Genomic DNA, 19,391 nt, shown 5'->3' on the forward strand with positions numbered 1-19,391 from the left:
ATGGCAGGTGCCTGTAATCCCACCTACTCTGGAGGCTGAGGCAGGAGAATCGCTTGAACCTGGGAGGCGGAGGTTGCAGTGAGCTGAGATTGCACCATTGCACTCCAGCCTGGGCGACAAGAGCAAGACTCCATCTCAAAAAATAATAATAATAAAATAAATAATGGAAGATGTAGGAATAAAGGAATAATAACTTAATCCCAGATACTTAAAAAAATCAATTTACCTTTTCCTCAGATGCCGCCAAGGTGCTCGGTCCTTCCGAGGAAGCTAAGGCCGCGTTGGGGTGAGGCCCTCACTTCATCCGGCAACTAGCACCGCGTCCAGCAGCACCAGCCCTACACTTGCCCGCGCCATGGCCTCTGTCTCCGAGCTCGGGTGCATCTACTCGGCCCTCATTCTGCACGACAATGAGGTGACAGTCACGGAGGATAAGATCAATGCCCTCAGTAAATGTTGAACCTTTTTGGCCTGGCTTGTTTGCAAAGGCCCTGGCCAATGTCAACATTGGGAGCCTCATCTGCAGTGTAGGGGCTGATGGACCTGCTCCAGCAGCTCGTGCTGCACCAGCAGGAGGTCCTGCCCCCTCCACTGCTGCTGCTCCAGCTGAGGAGAAGAAAGTGGAAGCAAAGAAAGAAGAATCCGAGGAGTCTGATGATGTCATGGGCTTTGGTCTTTTTGACTAAACCTCTTTTATAACGTGTTCAATAAAAAGCTGAACTTTAAAAAAAAAATCAATTTACAAAATATAATAACATATTAAAACTTTATGTAAGAAATATATTTTACCATATTAGAAAATATTTCAGGCTGGGGACAGTGGCTCATGCCTGTAATCCCAGCACTTTGGGAGGCCAACATGGGAGGATCGCTTGAGGCTAGGCGTTTAAGACCAGCCTGGGCAACGTATCAAGACCCCGACTCTATTACATTTTTTAAAAGTATTTTAAGTTTTGGTCAGGCACGGTGTCTCAAGCCTGTAATCCCAGCACTTTGGGAGCCTGAGGCGGGTGGACCACCTGAGGTCAGGAGTTCGAGACCAGCCTGGCCAACATGGTGAAACCCCCATCTCTACTAAAAAAACAAAAATTAGCCGGGCGTTGTTGTAGGCGCCTGTAATCTCAGTTACTCAGGAGGCTGGGGCAGGAGAATTGCTTGAACCCAGGAGGTGGAGGCTGCAATGAGCCGAGATCATGCCATTGCACTCCAGCCTGGGTGACAAGAGCAAAACTCCATCTCAAAAGAAGAAAAAAAAAAGTATTTGTGAACGCATAGAAGCACAAATGGCTGGAACAGCAGGATCTTTTCTTTTCTTTTTTTTTTTTTTTGAGACAGGGTCTCGCTCTGTCACCCAGGCAGGAGTGCAGCGGCAAGATCTTAGCTCACTGCAACCTATGCCTCCTGAGTCCAAGCAATCCACCCACTTCAGCCTCCCGGGTAGCTAAGACTACAGGCACATGACACCATGCCCGGCTAATTTTTGTACTTTATGTAGAAATGGGATTTCACCGTTGCCCAGGTTAGTTTCGAACTCCTGTACTCAAGTGATCTGACCACCTCAGCCTCCCAAAATGCTGGGATTATAGGCGTAAGCCACTGCGCCAGCCCAACAGCAGGATCTTAGGATCTCTGACAAAAGGCCCAACATAAATATATCATTGGTTAAACAGAAATCATGTTTAAGAAGGAAAAAATATATATATGTAATTTTCCTAATAAAAGGAAAATACAGACCATGCACATAATACTAATACTGTTATTTGTAAATGATTCAAATACATTTTTGAAAAAGAAAAGGGTCTGAGTTTCCTCATTCACGATACGGTGAGTTAAAATAGACTTGTGTGCCTATAATGGGCCATAGGTATGCTGGATCGGGACCCTTCAGCTTTGGATGGAGCCTGCAGGCAGCCCATCCTGCAGCAAGCTGCTTCTTCCCTTCCCTTTTCTTGGGGTGTTGGATAACATCTTCATTTTCTATGTGAACCCTGTGCAGGAAAGCCTGGGAAGCCTACTTAAGAAATGAGCTCCAGGTCCTGCCTAGGTCTAGCATGTGTCACTGTACCTCTAATAAATCAACATCACGATGCACTGGAGCAACAAGACAAACAGACAGAACCTCCATGTTGCACAAAAGGTAATGAAAATGACAGAAATGGCCAGGCGCAGTGGCTTACGCCTGTAATCCCAGCACTTTGGGAGGCTGAGGCAGGGAGATCACAAGGTCAAGAAATCAAGACCATCCTGGCCAACATGGTGGAACCCCATCTCTACTAAAAATACAAAAATTAGCTGGGCATGGTGGTGGGTGCCTGTAGTCCCAGCTACTTGGGAGGCTAAGGTAGGAGAAACGCTTGAACCCAGGAGGCGGAGGTTGCAGTGAGCTGAGATCGTGCCACTGCACTCCAGCCTGGTGACAGAGCAAGATTCCATCTTAGAAAAAAAAATGACAGAAATACCCCTATTCTTATAATAGCTACATTTCTGTAAGTTAAATACTTCAAAAAAGTTAGGGTCGGGCGCGGTGGCTCACACCTGTAATCCCAGCACTTTGGGAGGCTGAGGCGAGCGGATCACGAGGTCAGGAGATCGAGACCATCCTGGCTAACACGGTGAAACCCCGTCTCTACTAAAAATACAAAAAATTAGCTGGGCGCAGGGTCGGGCGCCTGTAGTCCCAGCTACTCGGGAGGCTGAGGCAGGGGAATGGCGTGAACCCGGAAGGCGGAGCTTGCAGTGAGCCGAGATTGTGCCACTGCACTCCAGCCTGGGTGACAGAGAAATACTCCGTCTCAAAAAAAAAAAAAAAAAAAAAAGAAAAAGTTGGATGGGGTCTTGCTATGTTGCCCAGGCTGGAGTGCCCAGTCTGGCACTTTTCTGTCTTTCTTTCTTTTTTTTTAGACAGAGTCTCACTCTGTCGTCCAGGCTGGAGCGCAGTGGTGCAATCTTGGCCCACTGCAACCTCTACCTCCCAGGATCACATAATTCTCATGCCTCAGCCTCCCTAGGATTAGAGGTATACACCACTATCCCCAGCTAATTTTTGTATTTTTAATAGAGACAGGATTTCACCACGTTGGCCAGGCTGGTCTCGAACTACTTGAACAAGTAATCTTCCCACCTCGGCCTCCTAAAGTGCTGGGATTACAGGTGTGAGTCACCTCGCCCAGCCTCAAATTTATGTTTGGAATAAGTTTTCCATTTAAAAGCAACTGTAGGCCAGGCGTGGTAGTTCATGGCTGTAGTCCCAGCACTTTGGGAGGCCAAGGTCGGCGGATCACCTGAGGTCAGGAGTTTGAGACCAGCCTGGCCAACATGGTGAAACTTCATCTCTACTAAAATACAAAAATTAGCTGGGTGTGGTGGTGCGCACCTGTAATCCCAGCTACTTGGGAGGCTGAAGCAGGAGAATCGCTTGAACCCGGGAGGCATAGCTGAATCCTGAACATGTAACTTCAATCTGATCAGTTATGTATCTTTTCAGTGCTCTTCAATAAAAGAAAGAAAAAGACTCAATTAAGCATATTGTAGAGCAGTGCTTCTTAAACTTGAATATGTGTACAAACAACCCAGGAACCTCCTAAAAATGTAGATTTAGATTCAGTAGGTCTGCATGTAGTGGGACGTGAGATGGTATGTTTTTCTTTTCCTTTTATTAAAAATAGAGACAGGATCTCTGTCACCCAGGCTGGGGTACAGTGGCTCGATCTTGGCTCACCACAATCTCTGCCTCCCGGGCTCAAGTGATCCTCCCACCTCAGCCTCCCCAGTAGCTGGGACCACAGGTGTGCGCCACCATATCCAGCTAATTTTTGCATTTTTTGTATTTTTATATTTTTTGTAGGGTTTCTCCATGTTGCCCAGGCTGGTCTTGAACTCCTGGGCTCAAGCGATCAGACTTGGCCTCCCAAAGTGCTGGGATTACAGGCTTGAGCCACTGCACCTGGCCTTGCTTTTCCTTTTTTTGAGACAGGGTCTGGCTCTGTCCCCCAGGCTAGAGTGCAGGGACGCTATCATGGCTCACTGCAGTCTCTGCCTCCTAGGTTCAAGGGGTCCTTCCACCTCAGCCTCTGAGTAGCTGGGACTACCGACGTGCACCAACACACCTGGCTGATTTTTTTTTTTTTTTTGGTAGAGATGGGGGTCTCCCCATATTGCCCAGGCTGGTCTCAAACTCCTGGGCTCAAGCGATCCGCTCACCTCAGCCTCCCAAAGTGCTGGGATTACAGGTGTGAGTCACTGCAACCGGCTGAAGTGGTATTTTTAAGCAAGCTCCCACGTTGTCCAGAACCACACAGTGAAGAGCATGGCTACAGAACGGTGGTTCTCACACTTTCGGTGCATGAGAATCACTGGGAGGGCTTGTTAAACCAGATCGTTGGGCCCACCCCCAGGGTTTCTGACTTAGAAGGTCTGGGGTGGCATATGATATTCTGCATTTCTGACAAGTTTCTCCGTGATACTGATGTTGCCTGTCCGGGGACCACACTTGGAGATCCACTGCTGCCAAGGAAAGCATATTAGATTGTGAGAGTCAGAACCTGGGTTACTAACTGGCCCTATGACTCTATCAGGTAGAAATGCATTCAACAGAACAACCAATTAACAGTAGCTTAAACAAATAATAGTTTGTTTTTCTCATTTGTTAAATCCAGAGGTGGGCAGTCCAGGTCTGGGGCGCTTCTTAGAAAGTCAGCAGGAACACGTGGTCTTTCTTTCTTTCTGCTCCACCATCACTAACATGTGGCTTTTGTGTTCATAGGCACAAGATGACTGTGGAACCAAGTTCCGAGCAGAAAGAAGGGAGCAGAGACTGGGCATGGTGGCTCACACCTGGAATCCCAGCAGTTTGGGAGACGGAGGCGGGATAATTACTTGAACTCAGGAGTTCGAGACCACCCTGGGCAATGTGGTGAAACCCGGTCTGTACAGAAAAAAACACAAAAATTAGCTGGGAGGCATGCACCTGTAGTCCCAGCTACTTGGGAGGCTGAGGTGGGAGGATCACCTGAGCCCAGGAGGTTGAGGCTGCAATGAGCCGAGATCATGCCACTGCACTCCAGCCTGGGTGACGGAGTGAGACCCCGTTAAAAAAAAAAAAAAAAAAAAAGGAAGGAGGGAGGGAGGGAAAGAGAGGAAGAGAGAGGAAGAAGGAAGGGAGGGAGGGAGGAAGGAAGGAAGGGAGGGAGGGAGGAAGGAAGGAAGGAAGGAAGGAAGGAAGGAGCAGAGCCAATGGGGAAGGAGCATCCAGCTTCACTTGCCCTTTTGAGAAAGTGTACCCAGGAGCCCTGCTCCATGACTTCTGCTTACATCTCATTGGCCTGAACTGTGGCAAACACAGACCAATCACTGGGCGGTAACTAGGGCAAAAGGGTGAGACTTGCTGCTTGACACTCTGCCACAGGGACCTCAGATATAGACACAAAATCTTAAGCCATGCATAGTAGTATGCATTTGTAGTCCCAGCTACTTGGAAGACTGAGGCAGGAAGCTTGTGTGAGTCCAAGACTTGGAGGCCAGCCTGGGCAACAGAGTGAGACCCCCTCTCTCTCTGTCTCTCTCTGTCTCTCTCTCTTTGAAACAGAGTCTTGTTTTGTCACCCAGGCTGGTGTGCAGTGGTGCAAAGACTGCAGCCTCGACCTCCTGGCCTCAAGCGATCCTCCCACTTCGGCCTCCCAAAGTGCTGGGATTAGGGGTGTGAGCCACCATGCCCAAGACAAGGTCTTGCTCTGTTGCCCAGGCTGCAGTGTGGTGGCGTGATCTCATCTCACTGCAGTGACCCTATCTCTTAAAAAAAAATCTTAATATAATTTCAATGCTACAGAAGCTCCCAAAAGTAGGCACATACCTCAGCTCTGTGAGCCTCAGTCTGCTTATCCATAAAATGTATGAGATGCATGACTGGCATTTTGCATAGGACAATTCATCAGTGTGTGGAGCTCTCCTGTGCATCGCAGAGTGTTTAGCCTCTCTAATCGCTAGATACCAAATGCCGGTATCACCCACCCACAGCATTGTGATAAAACCAAAGGCCTCTGTGGGTTTGCAAATACCTTCTGGTTGGGGTGGGGTATGGGAGGGGACCACCTTCCTGGGCTGGAAACCACCATACTTTTTTTTTTTTTTCTGTCACCCAGGCTGGAGTGCAATAGTGTGATCATAGTTCACTGCAGTCTCAAACTTGTGGGCTCAAGCAATCCTCCCACCTCAGCCTTTGGAGTAGCTAGAAGTACAGGCACACAACACCATGCTCATCTAATTTTTAGGTTTTTTTAAGAGACAGGGGTTTCATTGTGTTGCCCAGGCCGTAGCCTCTTTTATAAAGGTTTTTCTGTTTCTTGTTTTTTTTTTAACTTTCTTTCTCTGTTGCCAGGCTGAAGTGCAATGGTGCAATCTTGGCTCACTGCAACCTCCACCTCCCAGGTTCAAGCAATTCTCCTGCCTCAGCCTCCCAAGTAGCTGGGATTACAGGTGTATGCCACCACATCCGTCTGATTTTTGTATTTTTAGTAGAAACAGGATTTCGTTATGTTGGTTAGGCTGGTCTCGAACCCCTGACCTCAAGTGATCCTCCTGCCTCAGCCTTCCAAAGTGCTGGGATTACAGCCATGAGCCACTGCACCTGGCCTCTATCTACTATTGTTCCAATGATCTAACGACTTCAAAATCACTCCTCCATATTCCCAGAAGACCTTCCTTTCCACATTGCGGGGGGGGGGGTCTCACTCTCATCCCAGGTGACTTTCATTACGTTGGTGCAAAAGTAGTTGCAGTTTTTGCCATTACCTTTATTTTATTTTATTTATTTATTTTTTGAGACGGAGTCTCACACTGTTGCCTGGGCTAGAGTGCAGTGGCGCAATCTCAGTTCACTGCAACCTCTGCCTCCTAGGTTCAAGCAATTCTCCCGCCTCAGCCTCCCGAGTAGCTGGGATTACAGGCACCTGCTACCACGCCCGGCTAATTTTTTGTATTTTTAGTAGAGACAGGGTTTCACTATGTTGGCCAGGCTGGTCTCCAGTGCCTGACCTCATGATCCACCTGGGATCACGCTGGGATTACAGGCGTGAGCCACCGCACCCGGCCTATTTTTTAATTTTTTATTTATTTATTTTTTGAGACAGTCTCACTCTGCTACCTAGGCTAGAGCGCTATGGCTCCATCTTGGCTCACTGCAACCTCTGCCTCCCAGGTTCAGGTGATTCTCCTGCCTAAGCCTCCTGAGTAGCTGGAATTATAGGTGCCCACCGCCACATCTGGCTAATTTTTGTATTTTTAGTAGAGACAGGTTTCACCATGTTTGTTGGCCAGGCTGGTTTCAAACCCCTGACCTCAGGGGATCCGCCCATCTTGGCCTCCCAAAGTGCTGGGAATATAGACGTGAGCCGCCGCACCTGGCTGCCATTACCTTTAATGGCAAAAAGCACAATTACTTTTGCATCAACCTAATATGTCCATCTGGATGGTCCTGGCTGGACTGGCAGTTCCCCTTTACCAACACCCTTTACCTCTTCTCTATTTCACTTGCCCACACAGTGGCCAGAGCCCAGCACTTGCCGTCCATGAACTATTCCTTAACCTTAGACTTCACTGGCTCTGGCCGGGCGTGGTGGCTGTAATCCCAGCACTTTGGGAGGCCAACGTGGGCAGATCACTTGAGGTCAGGAGTTCGAGACCAGCCTGGCCAACATGGTGAAACCCCATCTCTACTAAAAATACAAAAATTAGCCAGGTGTGATGGCGCATGCCTGTAGTCCCAGCTACTCTGGAGGCTGAGGCAGGAGAATTGCTAGAACCCAAGAGGCGGAGGTTGCAGTGAGCTGAGATCATGCCATTGCACTCCAGCCTGGGCAACAGAGCAAGATTCCGTCTTTAAAAAAAAAAACTTCAGTGGCTCATCCGTGGTTCATCCCTTCCTGCATCTCCACTTTCTCATTCCCTTGGTCTCATTCTTCTTCCCCGTGTTTATTTGCCCTCCTCAGCTATCAGCCCCATTCTAGCTTCACATTCTTCTTCCTGCAGCCTGGATATGCTGATCCATGCTTCCTCCATTCCCCTGATCCTCCCCTCATCCTCCTGGGAGAACCCCAGCCTGGGCTCCAGCTGACTTTCTGCCCTCTTATCCCACACTTGGCAGCTGAACACTGATGGAGGCAGTGCACACCCAAGCAGATGGTTGCCATGACAACCCGGTGGTCTCTGGCCGCCCCACCCCCTCCACTCCTGGGCTGGGAGTTCTTCTGGGCTGTCCTTGTCAGCCCTTTCTGTTTCCTACCTTTATCCTCCTCCCTTCTCATTGTAACTCTCGACAGATAACTTCACTCCTACTTGTAGGTGAAAATAGAAGCCATCAGGCAGAAGCCCCCTCAACTTCCTGCCCCCCCACTCCCACCCCACTGAAACATTTATTTTTATCCACTCTTATCCTTTCCTCCCTTTTATTGTGGGAAAGGTTTCCTTCCTGTAGTTAATCCCTCCACCTGAGCCCTACATCCCAGTAGTTCAGCCTCCTCAGGGACCTTGGCTCTCAAAATCCCCTCTCTGCCCTTTCAGTATTTTAACATGTTAGCCTCTCCTCTCTCCTAAAAAGCCAGGTTCCCCAGATACTACAAGTCTCCCTTTCTCTCTTCTCTTGGAGCAACGGTTCCTAACCTTTTTTAACTGTGGATTCCTTTGGCAGTCTGGTGGGGGTTTTTTTGTTTTGTTTTTTTTTGTTTTTTGAGGCGGAGTCTCGCTCTGTCACCCAGGCTGGAGTGCAGTGGCACAACCTCTGCCTTCCCGGTTCAAGCAATCCTCCTGCCTCCACCTCCCAAGTAGCTGGGATTACAGATGCCCACCACCCCGCCCAGCTAATTTTTTTTGTATTTTTAGTACAAAAATACCATGTTGGCCAGGCTGGTCTCGAAACACCTGACCTGAGGTGATCCGCCTGCCTCAGCCTCCCAAAGCGCTGGGATTATAGGCATGGGCCACCACCCCGGTGTTTTTTGAATACATAAAATGATACACATAGAATTAGCACAGGAACCAATTACATGCAATATGTGGTTACAATATTTTTAAGTTGCCTGAATAATTTTTGACAAGTTATACATTTTCTTTTATTTTGTGTCCTTTATTAATGCATTCAATAACGAGATCTTGAAGTGGGCCTAATAACTTCTGTATTTAATTTTTTTTTTTACAGACAAGGTCTCACTCTGTTGCCCAGGCTAGAGTGCAATGGCACCATCACAGCTCACTGTAACTTCAAACTCCTGGGCTCAAGAAATCCTCCTGCCTTAGCCTCTCAAAGTGCTGGAACTATAGGCATGTGCCACCATGCCTGGCTAATTTTTATTTTTATTTTTATTTTTTGTAGAGAGAGGGGGTCTGCATGTTGCCCAGGCCGGTCTCAAACTCCTGGGCTCAATTGATCCTCTCACCTTGGCCTCCCAAGATGCTGGGATTACAGGTGTGAGCCATCACACCCAGCAATTTCTGTATTTTTAAAATATTGATAATTATAAGCAATATTTTGCAATATCTGCATCAAAAAACTTTTTTTCACTAGCCGAGCATGGCAGCATGTGCCTGTAGTTCCAGCTACTCGGTAGGCTGAGGTGGAGGATTGCTTGCGCCTGAGAGGTTGAGGCTCCAATGCATGGTGATTATATCACTGTACTTCAGCCTGGGCAACAGAGCGAGACCCTGAACCTTCCAAAAAAAAAGTGTATACTCACTGACCACTTTCTTATCTTCCACACATCTCAATTTTATGATTTCTCAAACATCCATTTGTGTGAACTGTGTATAAGGATAAGCAGTGATTGTTTCGGCAGCACATATACTAAAATTGGAATGATACAGAGATTAGCAAAATTAAATTAAAAATTCAAAAATACAAAAAGGATAGGTAACCTTTTGCAGTCTAGTTTTTACTCCATGGCCCAGGGCCACTAGTCTTTCCAAAGGTTCCAATGATCCCTTGAATTTTTTTATTTTATTTTATTTTCTTGAGACAGAGTCTCACTCTGTTGCCCAGGCTGGAGTGCAAGTGCCATTCACTCAGCTCACTGCAACCTCTGCCTCCCAGCCTCAAGCAATTCTCCTTCCTCAGCCTTCAAGTAGCTGGGATTACAGGCGCGCACCACCATGCCTGGCTAATTTTTGTATTTTTAGTAGAGACGGGGTTTCACCATGTTGGCCAGGCTGGTCTCAAACTCCTGACCTCAAATAGTCCATCCACTTAGGCCTCCCAAAGTGCTGGCTGGGATTACAGGCACGAGCCACCGTGCCTGGGCTCTTGAATTTAAAGCACATTTTCTGGCCGGGTGTGGTGCCTCACGCCTGTAATCCCAGCACTTTGGGAGGCCGAGGTGGGTGGATCACGAGGTCAGGAGATTGAGACCATCCTGGCTAACATGGTGAAACCCTGTCTCTACTAAAAAATACAAAACTTTAGCCAGGCTTGGTGGCGGGTGCCTGTAGTCCCAGCTACTGGGGAGGCTGAGGCAGGAGAATGGCGTGAACCCAGGAGGCTGAGCTTGCAGTGAGCCTAGATCGCGCCACTGCACTCCAGCCCGGGTGACAGAACAAGACTCCGTCTCAAAAAAATAATAATAAATAAATAAAAAATAAAGCACATTTTCTTTTCTTTTTTTTTGAGACAGAGTTTTGCTCCTGTTGCTCAGGTTGGAGTGCAATGGCACAATCTCAGCTTACCTCACACAACTTCCGTCTCCCGGGTTCAAGCGATTCTCCTGCCTCAGCCTCCTGAGTAACTGGGACTACAGGCATGCGCCACCACGCCTGGCTAATTTTGTATTTTTAGTAGAGATGGGGGTTTCTCCATGTTGTTTAGGCTGGTCTCGAACTTCTGATCTCAGGTTATCCACCCACTTCAGCCTCCCAAAGTGCTGGAATTACAGGTGTGAGCCACCATGCCTGGCTTTTCTTTTCTTTTTTTTTTTTTAATAGGCGTGTTTAGAGCTCAGTTTGATTATGTAACATCTAGCATGAGTGACTCCATTCTGGTTTGGTCTGGATCCCTAGGGCCTAGGACAGGAGGCTAGTCTAAAGCAATGGCCTCCTGTAAATTGTATTTAACAGCATGGATGGGATCTTCCAGGGAAAATATGTGGTGTGGGAACATCCTAGATTGGAAGAGGACTAGACTAGAACCTGATAGTGAGTGGCAAAGAAAAGTGAAGGAGCAAGCAAAAAAAGCAGAAGGAAAACTGGCGTGTGTCAGTATGGCTTCATTGCCTACCCCTTCATTTGGGACAAAGCCTCGATTTCGTTTTGCATTCCACCCTTCCTCCAAGTGGTTCAGCAATGAGTCCTGATTAATCCAAGCCAATCATTGTTATCACAATTTCCCTGTCAGGGACTGATCTAGGAAGGGGCATATAATGCAATACAGGCCAGTGAGATGTGAGGATAAAGACTTCTGGGGGCTTCTGGGGAAGGTCTCCTCATTGGTTAAAAATAAAGAGACGTATGGGAAAAGACACATTCTCTAGCTGCATTTTTTCATGTTGTGATATAGCATTGGAATGACTTGTATTAGGGTTTTCCAGAGAAACAGAACCAGTAGGTTCTAGATATAGATATATAGATAGATATTTATATATGAGGAGATTTATAGGAATTGGCTCATGTGGTTATGGAGGCCAGGAAGCCCCATGATATGCTCTCTGCAAGCTGGAGAATCTGGAAAGCCAGTGTGTAATTCTGCCTGAGTCCAAACGCCAGGTAATCAGCCGAGGGCCAATGATGTGGGTCCCACTCTGAGTCTGGAAGCCCAAGTCTGAGGGTAGGAGGAAATGGGTGCCTCAGCACAAGCAGAGGGAGGGAGTTCACCCTTGCTGGATCCTTTTGTTCTATTCAGGCCTTTAATGAATTGGGTGATGCCCACCCACACTGGGAGAGCCATCTGCTTCACTCAGTTCATCAGCTCAAACGAGAATCCCTTCCAGAAACATCCTCACAGACACAGCCAGAAATAATGTTTTACCAGTTATCTGGGCATCCCTTAGCCCAGTCAAGTAATACACCCAATTAATCATCACACACTGCTGCAGTCATCCTCGAACAGTGCAGAGGGCACCTTTAGGACAAGCCATCGTCTTCAGGGTGGTAGATCAGAATGGTGGATGGTAGCTGGGAGCAGCAGCTCATGCATGTAATCCCAGCACTTTGGGAGGCCAAGGCAGGCAGACTGCTTGATCCCAGGAGTTCAAGACTAGCCTGGGTGACATGGAGAAACCCTGTCTCTACCAGAAAAAAACAAAAAAATTAGCTGGGCATGGTGGCGCATGCCTGTACTCCCAGCTACTTGGGAGGCTGAGGCCAGAGGATCATTTGAGCCCAGAAGTTGAGGCTGTGGTGGGCCAAAATCATGCCACTGTACTCCAGCCTGGGTGATAGAGTGAGATCCTGTCTCAAAAAAAAAAAAAAAAAGGTGGAAGGCACCCAAGTCCCTGATGACACTGCAGAGCCTTCAAATTAATCAGCCCTGAAGCTCTTCAAATGTGAGGTATATTTTTCCTATGGTTCAAGCTACTTGACTTGGATTCTTTTTTTTTTTTTTATTTGCAGCTAAAGACATAGCCATAGAGAAGAATACTGCAAGAGCCTAGGCGGCAGAAAGCTCCAAAGAGGAAACGAGTTGGCATCTGAGGCTGCAGGGAAATGGAGTCATATGGAGACAGAAAAAGGTACTTTAGGCTGGGTGTGGTGGCGCATGCCTGTAATCCTAGCTACTTGGGAGGCTGAGGCAGGAGAATCGCTTGAACCCAGGAGGCAGAGGTTGCAGTGAGCCGAGATCGCACCACTGCACTGTGTCAGCCTGGGCAACAAGAGTGAAACTTCATCTCAAAAAAAAAAAAAAGAAGAAAGAAAAAACGGCCAGGCACAGTGGCTCATGCCTGTAATCCCAGCACTTTGAGGGCTAAGGCAGGAGGATCACTTGAGGTCAGGAGTTTGAGACCAGCCTGGCCAACATGGTGAAACCCGGTCTTTACTAAAAATACAAAAATTACCTGGGCATGGTGGTGCGCGCTGGTAATCCCAGCTACTCGGGAGGCTGAGGCAGGAGAATCGCTTGAACCTTGGAGGCGGAGTTTGCAATGAGGCAAGATCATGCCATAGCACTCCAGCCTGGGTGGTAGAGTGAGACTCTGTCTCAAAAAAAAAAAAAAAAAAAAAAAAAAAAATTAAATTAAATAATTAAAAAAAAAACACACCACGAGATTCACAGCACCCAATCTAAAGAGCTCAGTTTACCTGTTGCCGTGATAATGAGGCCCCCTCTGTTTCAATCCTGTAAGGAAATCACTTTGAAACAACCAATCCACTTTTTGTTCTCTGTTTCTGCTTTCCTCAGTCCTTTTCTGTCTATAAAACCAATCTTTTGGATGTTCAGCTGCCTGTTTGGGGTGACAGACTTTCCATCCTAGAACCACGGCCTAATTTGTCTGTAACCTCACAGAGGTGACTCTGTCGCTAGTGAACAATGCTGCTGTGACTTATGCGAAACCTCAATTGGCCACATTTTGGTACTATGCCAAAGTTGAGCTGGTTCCTCCACCCCTGTTGAGATCCCTAGAGCTATCCAAAGCCTGGGGGAAAAAAATAAGTCACTAGTGCTCAAACTGGTAGCTTCAAACCGCTCACAGTTAAGGAAGTGGTGCTGAATGATTTGGTGGCCACTGAGGTGTGAATGTGGTTTTGTGTCGGAGGGATCACAGGCAAGTGTGACATGACTGGCTATAATATTTGAAGAACAAGACTAGCGAACAATACAGTCAGGATGGCTAAAGGTGACCCCAAGAAACCAAAGGGCAAGATGTCTGCTTATGCCTTCTTTGTGCAGACGTGCAGAGAAGAACATAAGAAGAAAAACCCAAAAGTCCCCATCAATTTTGCAGAATTTTCCAAAAAGTGCTCTGAGAGGTGGAAGACAATGTCCGAGAAAGAGAAATCTAAATTCAACGAACTGGGAAAGGCGGATAAAGTGCACTATGATCAGGAAATTACGGATTATGGACCAGCTAAGGGAGGCAAGAAGAAGAAGGAACCTAATGCCCGCAAAAGGCCACCGTCTGGATTCTTCCTGTTTGTTCAGAATTCCGCCCCAAGATCAAATCCACAAACCCCGGCATCTCTATTAGAGACGTGGCAAAAAAGCTGGGTGAGATGTGGAAGAACTTAAATGACAGTGAAAAGCAGCCTTATATCACTCAGGCAGCAAAGCTGAAGGAAAAGTATGAGAAGGATGTTGCTGTCTATAAGTTGAAAGGAAAGTCTGATGGCGCAAAGAGTCCTGCTAAAGTTGCCCAGAAAAAGGTGGAAGAGGAAGACGAAGACGAAGAGTTCTGTATTCTACACTCGGTGCTAACTTTTTGCTATGTCTATCTCCTTCACAAAACCATATGACTTTGGTTTGCTATCTCTATTTTCTGAGCTTAAAATAGTGTGCAAGGCTAGACATGGTGGCTCACACCTGTAATCCCAACACTTTGGGAGGCCGAGGCAGGTGGATTACCTGAGGTCAGGAGTTTGAGACCAGCATGGCCAACATAGAGAAACCCTGTCTCTACTAGAAATACAAAATTAACCGGGCGTGGTGGCGCATTCCCGTAGTCTCAGCTACTCGGGAGGCTGAGGCAGAAGAATCGCTTGAACCCGGGAGGCGGAGGTTGCAGTGAACCGAGATCGTGCCATTGCACTCCAGCCTGGGCAACAAGAGCGAAACTCCATCTCAAAACAAAACAGTGTGCAAACTTGCACATGTACCCACTGAACCTAGAATAAGAGTTGGAAAGAAAAAAAAATATATGGCAAATAAATCTATAAAGAAAAGGGGCCGGGCGTGGTGGCTCACACCTGTAATCCCAGCACTTTGGAAGGCTGAGGCGGGCGGATCACAAGGTCAGGAGATCGAGACCATCCTGGCTAACACGGTGAAACCCCGTCTCTACTAAAAATACAAAAAATTAGCCGGGCGTGGTGGCGGGCGCCTGTAGTTCCAGCTACTTGGGAGGCTGAGGCAGGAGAATGGCGTGAACCCGGGGGGCGGAGTTTGCAGTGAGCCGATATCGCGCCACTGCACTCCAGCCTGAGCGATAAAGACTCCGTCTCAAAAAAAAAAAAAAAAACTATCAAGAAAAAAATACCAGTGTTCCAGCCTAGTATAGATGCATAATAAAAAAAGAATAATCAAATGATCTACAAACAGGATTACTTTTAGGCTTATTTTCTTTTTCCTATTCCTTGAGAAAACAATACAGAAATAGGGCCGGGCGCGGTGGCTCACGCCTGTAATCCCAGCACTTTGGGAGGCCGAGACAGGCGGATCACAAGGTCAGGAGATCGACACCATCCTGGCTACCATGGTGAAACCCCGTCTCTACTAAAAATACAAAAAATTAGCCAGGCGCGGTGGCAGCGGCTGTACTCACAGCTACTCCGGAGGCTGAGGCAGGAGAATGGTGTGAACCTGGGAGGCGGAGCTTGCAGTGAGCCGAGATCGCGCCACTGCACTCTAGCCTGGGGCGACAGAGCGAGACTCCGTCTCCAAAAAAAAAAAAAAAAAACACAACTACAGAAACAGCCCATTTTGTTCTATTTCACAACTAAAATATGTAAAATATGAATTTAGTACAACTCCCTTCACATAAAGAGGGTCGGCTCTTTGCCTTCATTGTTTTAATTTTTCCTTTTCTTTTTTATTTTGTTCTGTTTTTGAGACGGAGTCTTGCTCTGTGCCCAGGCTGGAGTGTAGTGGCACAATCTCGGCTCACTGCAACCTCCACCTCCCTGGTTCAAGCAATTCCCCTGCCTCAGCCTCCTGAGTAGCTGGGATTACAGGCGCATGCCACCATGTCTGGCTAATTTTTTTTTTTTTTTTTTTTTTTGTATTTTTAGTAGAGACGGGGTTTCACCATGTTGGCCAGACTGGTCTCGAACTCCTGACCTCAGGCAATCTGCCCGCCTTGGCCTCCCAAAGTGCTGGGATTACAGACGTGAGCCATTGCGCCCGGCCCCCTTTTCTTTATTTCAAAAGTTAAACTCCCCGGGGTCATAAGATTCCAGTCTTATGACTAGAAGCAGCTCTAATTAGCTGCTCTTCTTCCCAGTCCCTGCCACAGCCTCATTCGGCCACCTCACACCTCTACCTCCTCACCTTGACAAGATACCTGTGCTCCTGACATACCACAGGCTGGGCATTCAGGAAAGGTCAGAAATGAAAGTGCATCCCAAAACATGTTTTATTCCACCTGGGATGTCCAAGAAAGGCTCTGGACATTTAACAAACTTGTTAGTTTACAAATGCTACGTTTATTATCAGAGGCCAACCAAGGCCTCAGACTAAGGAACAGCACATCCCACTGCATTATCACAACCAGGACCAGAGAACTTGCAGCCAAGCCAATTAAAGTCAACCTTCAACAATCAAGCCACGGGTACATGACCTTGAGGCCCTGGATGTGAAACCTATGAGAAGGACCATGACCCTGGGCTTTCTGCTCAACCTCATGAAAGTTCTATCTTAAACTGAATCTGTGGGATCATAAGCACTTGGGTGTTCAAGACCAGCCTGGGCAACTCCCGTCTCTACAAAAAAAAAAAAAAAAAGCCGGGTGAGGTGGCTCATGCCTGTAATCCCAGCACTTTGGGAGGCCAAGGCAGGAGGATCACCTGAGGTCAGGAGTTCGAGACCAGCCTGGCCAGCATGATGAAACTTCGTCTCTACTAAAAATACAAAATTAGCCGGGCATGGTGGCTGCCACCTGTAATCCCAGCTACTTGAGAGGCTGAGGTGGGAAAATTGCTTGAACCTGAGACGGGGGCGTTGCAGTGAGCCGAGATCGTGCCACCGCACTCCAGCCTGGGCGACAGAGTGAGACTCTGTCTCAAAAACAAAGAAACAAACAAAAATTAGCCAATATGGTGGTATGTGTCTGTAGTCCCAGCTTCTCAGGAGGTTGAGGTGGGAGGATCAATTGAGCCCAGGACCCAGGAGGTCAAGGCTGCAGTGAGCCATGATTGTGCCAGTGCACTCCGCCCTGGGTGACAGAGCAAGACCTTGTCTCAAAAAAAAAAAAAAAAAAATCTTTCATCTGCAGCAGCAGCCAAGCTATATACTTCAGTTCCGATTGCATCTAGTGATAATAATAACAGTGGCTAATATTTGTTAAGTGCTTACTATGAGTCAGTCACTGTGCTAGGTGCCCATGCATCATCTCATTTAACCCATATTGATTGGAAAGCATACCCTGCTAATGACTGGGAGAGCTACGGTCAGTTCTGCGAGTGCATTTCAATTTCCAACCCATTTCTACAAGACCAGGAAGAGAGGAGCCTCCTGTGTGTTAGAGATGGCTTCTGAGAGGAACTGTGCCGTGCAACTCCTCCAACTCAGAGTCACGTTTTCTTTTTTTTTAATTTGAGACGGAGTTTCACTCTTGTTGCCCAGGCTAGAGCGCAATGGCACGATCTCAGCTCACCGCAACCTCCACCTCCCAGGTTCAAGTGATTCTCCTTCCTCAGCCTCCCGAGTAGCTGGGATTACAGGCATGTGCCACCATGCCCAGCTAATTTTTTGTATTTTTAGTAGAGACAGGATTTCTCCATGTTGGTCAGGCTGGTCTCGAACTCCCAACTCAGGTGATCCACGGGCCTCGGCCTCCCAAAGTGCATGAGCCACCGCACCCGGCCAAATTCACATTTTCTAACCTGCTCGCCTACAGCCTGGGATTTGAAGAAAGTTTTCCAACTTTTGGGAGACTTAAACTCATCCTTCAACTTCTGGGAGACTATATGTTTGAGTAAGGCACTGTTACGAATCACAAGAAAAGGAGAAACTTAATTCCCCGGTTTCCCGAGTGTTTATGAACTAATTATCATTGTTATTATTGCTTTATTTAATTTAATTAATTTATTTTTTGAGACGGAGTTTCGCTCTTGTTGCCCAGGCTGGACTGCAATGGCACGGTCTTGGCTCACTGCAACCTTTGCCTCCCGGGTTCAAGCGATTCTCCTGTCTCATCCTCCCAAGTAGCTGGGATTACAGGCGACCATCACCATGTCCAGCTAATTTTTGTATTTTTAGTAGAGATGGGGTTTCATAACATTGGCCAGGCTGGTCTCGAACTCCTGACCTCAGATGATCCATCCAGCTTGGCCTCCGAAAGTGCTGGGATAACAGGCGTGAGCCACCGCGCCTGGCCTATTTTATTTTTTTGAGACAGAGTCTTACTCTGTCGCTCAGGTTGGAGTGCAGTGGCGAGATCTCGGCTCACTATAACCTCTGCCTCCCAGGTTCAAGCGATTCTCCTGACTCAGCCTCCCAAATAGCTGTAACTACAGGCATGTGCCACCACCCGGCTCATTTTTGTATTTTTAGTAGAGACAGGGTTTCACCATTTTAGCCAGGCTGGTCTCGAACTCCCGACCTCAAGTGATCCGCCCGCCTCGGCCTCCCAAAGTGCTGGGATTACAGGCGTAAGCCACCACACCCTGCTAATTATTATTATTATTATTTTTAGAGATGGGGGTCTCGCTATGTTGCCCAGACTGGGCTCAAACTCCTCTGCTCAACCAATCCTCTCTCCTGGGCCTCCCAAGTACCTGGGACTACAGATGGCGCCACCGCGCCTGGCTTTAGCTTACTATGTAAAAGCTCTACCAGACTCACGTGGCCGGGGGCCAGTTTATTCTCATCTCTTGAAGCCATGTGCTTCACCTGGGCCGACTGGGAGACAGTCCTGGCAAAGCTTCTGAAAACAGCCAGCCCCTAAGGAGCGGTTCTGTTGGGGGAAGGGAGCCTCAAGGCTAACGAAGGAGCTCCGACCCCACCCTTCAACTTCAGAGGGAGCAATGAACCCTTCCCTGAGAGGGCGAGACTACTGGGTCCTCCTGGGGGACGCTGGAGCTCCTCCTGGCCGGAGCTGGAGGAAGCTAGGAGGCTCTGCGGGGTGCGGGGAGGGAAACTGAGCCAAGGCCGGGTAGAGGGCGGGCGTGGGGCGAGCCAGACTTCTCAAGAAGCCCAGAGGATTCTGGGGACTGGAAAGCGGCCGAGTTCTTTAAAAAAAAAGAGAGAGAGAGAGAGAGAAGGAAACAAAATCTCTCGTCTGAGCATGACTTTTGGCGGTGGTGCTTTCGCCAGCGCGTCTGCAGCGGTTCCCAGAGAAAGCCCGCCAGGCAGGGACAGACGGACAGACAGACTGAGCGGTCTTCCCAGCGAAGACTTGGAACGCCCCAGGGGGTGGGGGAGGCTGCACCGCCTCTTCAGTAATTGGTTTGGAGACAATTGGCCATCCATATGGAAAAGATAAAGTAGATCCTATCTGACTGCAGGCCTCCAAATAAATTCCAGATGAACTAGAGACCTACAGGGAGCA

General features: G+C 48.0%; 3 pseudogenes; all 3 read left to right on the forward strand.

Annotated features, from left to right (window-relative positions):
* The first annotated feature begins 244 nt into the window (after nt 1–244).
* Nucleotides 245–728, forward strand: LOC129017287 (large ribosomal subunit protein P1-like; annotated as a pseudogene).
* Nucleotides 729–13,455: 12,727 nt separating this feature from the next.
* LOC129017603 (ATP synthase subunit g, mitochondrial-like) lies at nt 13,456–13,765 on the forward strand (annotated as a pseudogene).
* A 12-nt stretch (nt 13,766–13,777) lies between these two features.
* LOC129017604 (high mobility group protein B3-like) lies at nt 13,778–14,421 on the forward strand (annotated as a pseudogene).
* Nucleotides 14,422–19,391: the final 4,970 nt, after the last annotated feature.

Source organism: Pongo pygmaeus, chromosome 19 (assembly GCF_028885625.2).
Source record: "Pongo pygmaeus isolate AG05252 chromosome 19, NHGRI_mPonPyg2-v2.0_pri, whole genome shotgun sequence".
Classification (NCBI taxonomy): domain Eukaryota; kingdom Metazoa; phylum Chordata; class Mammalia; order Primates; family Hominidae; genus Pongo; species Pongo pygmaeus.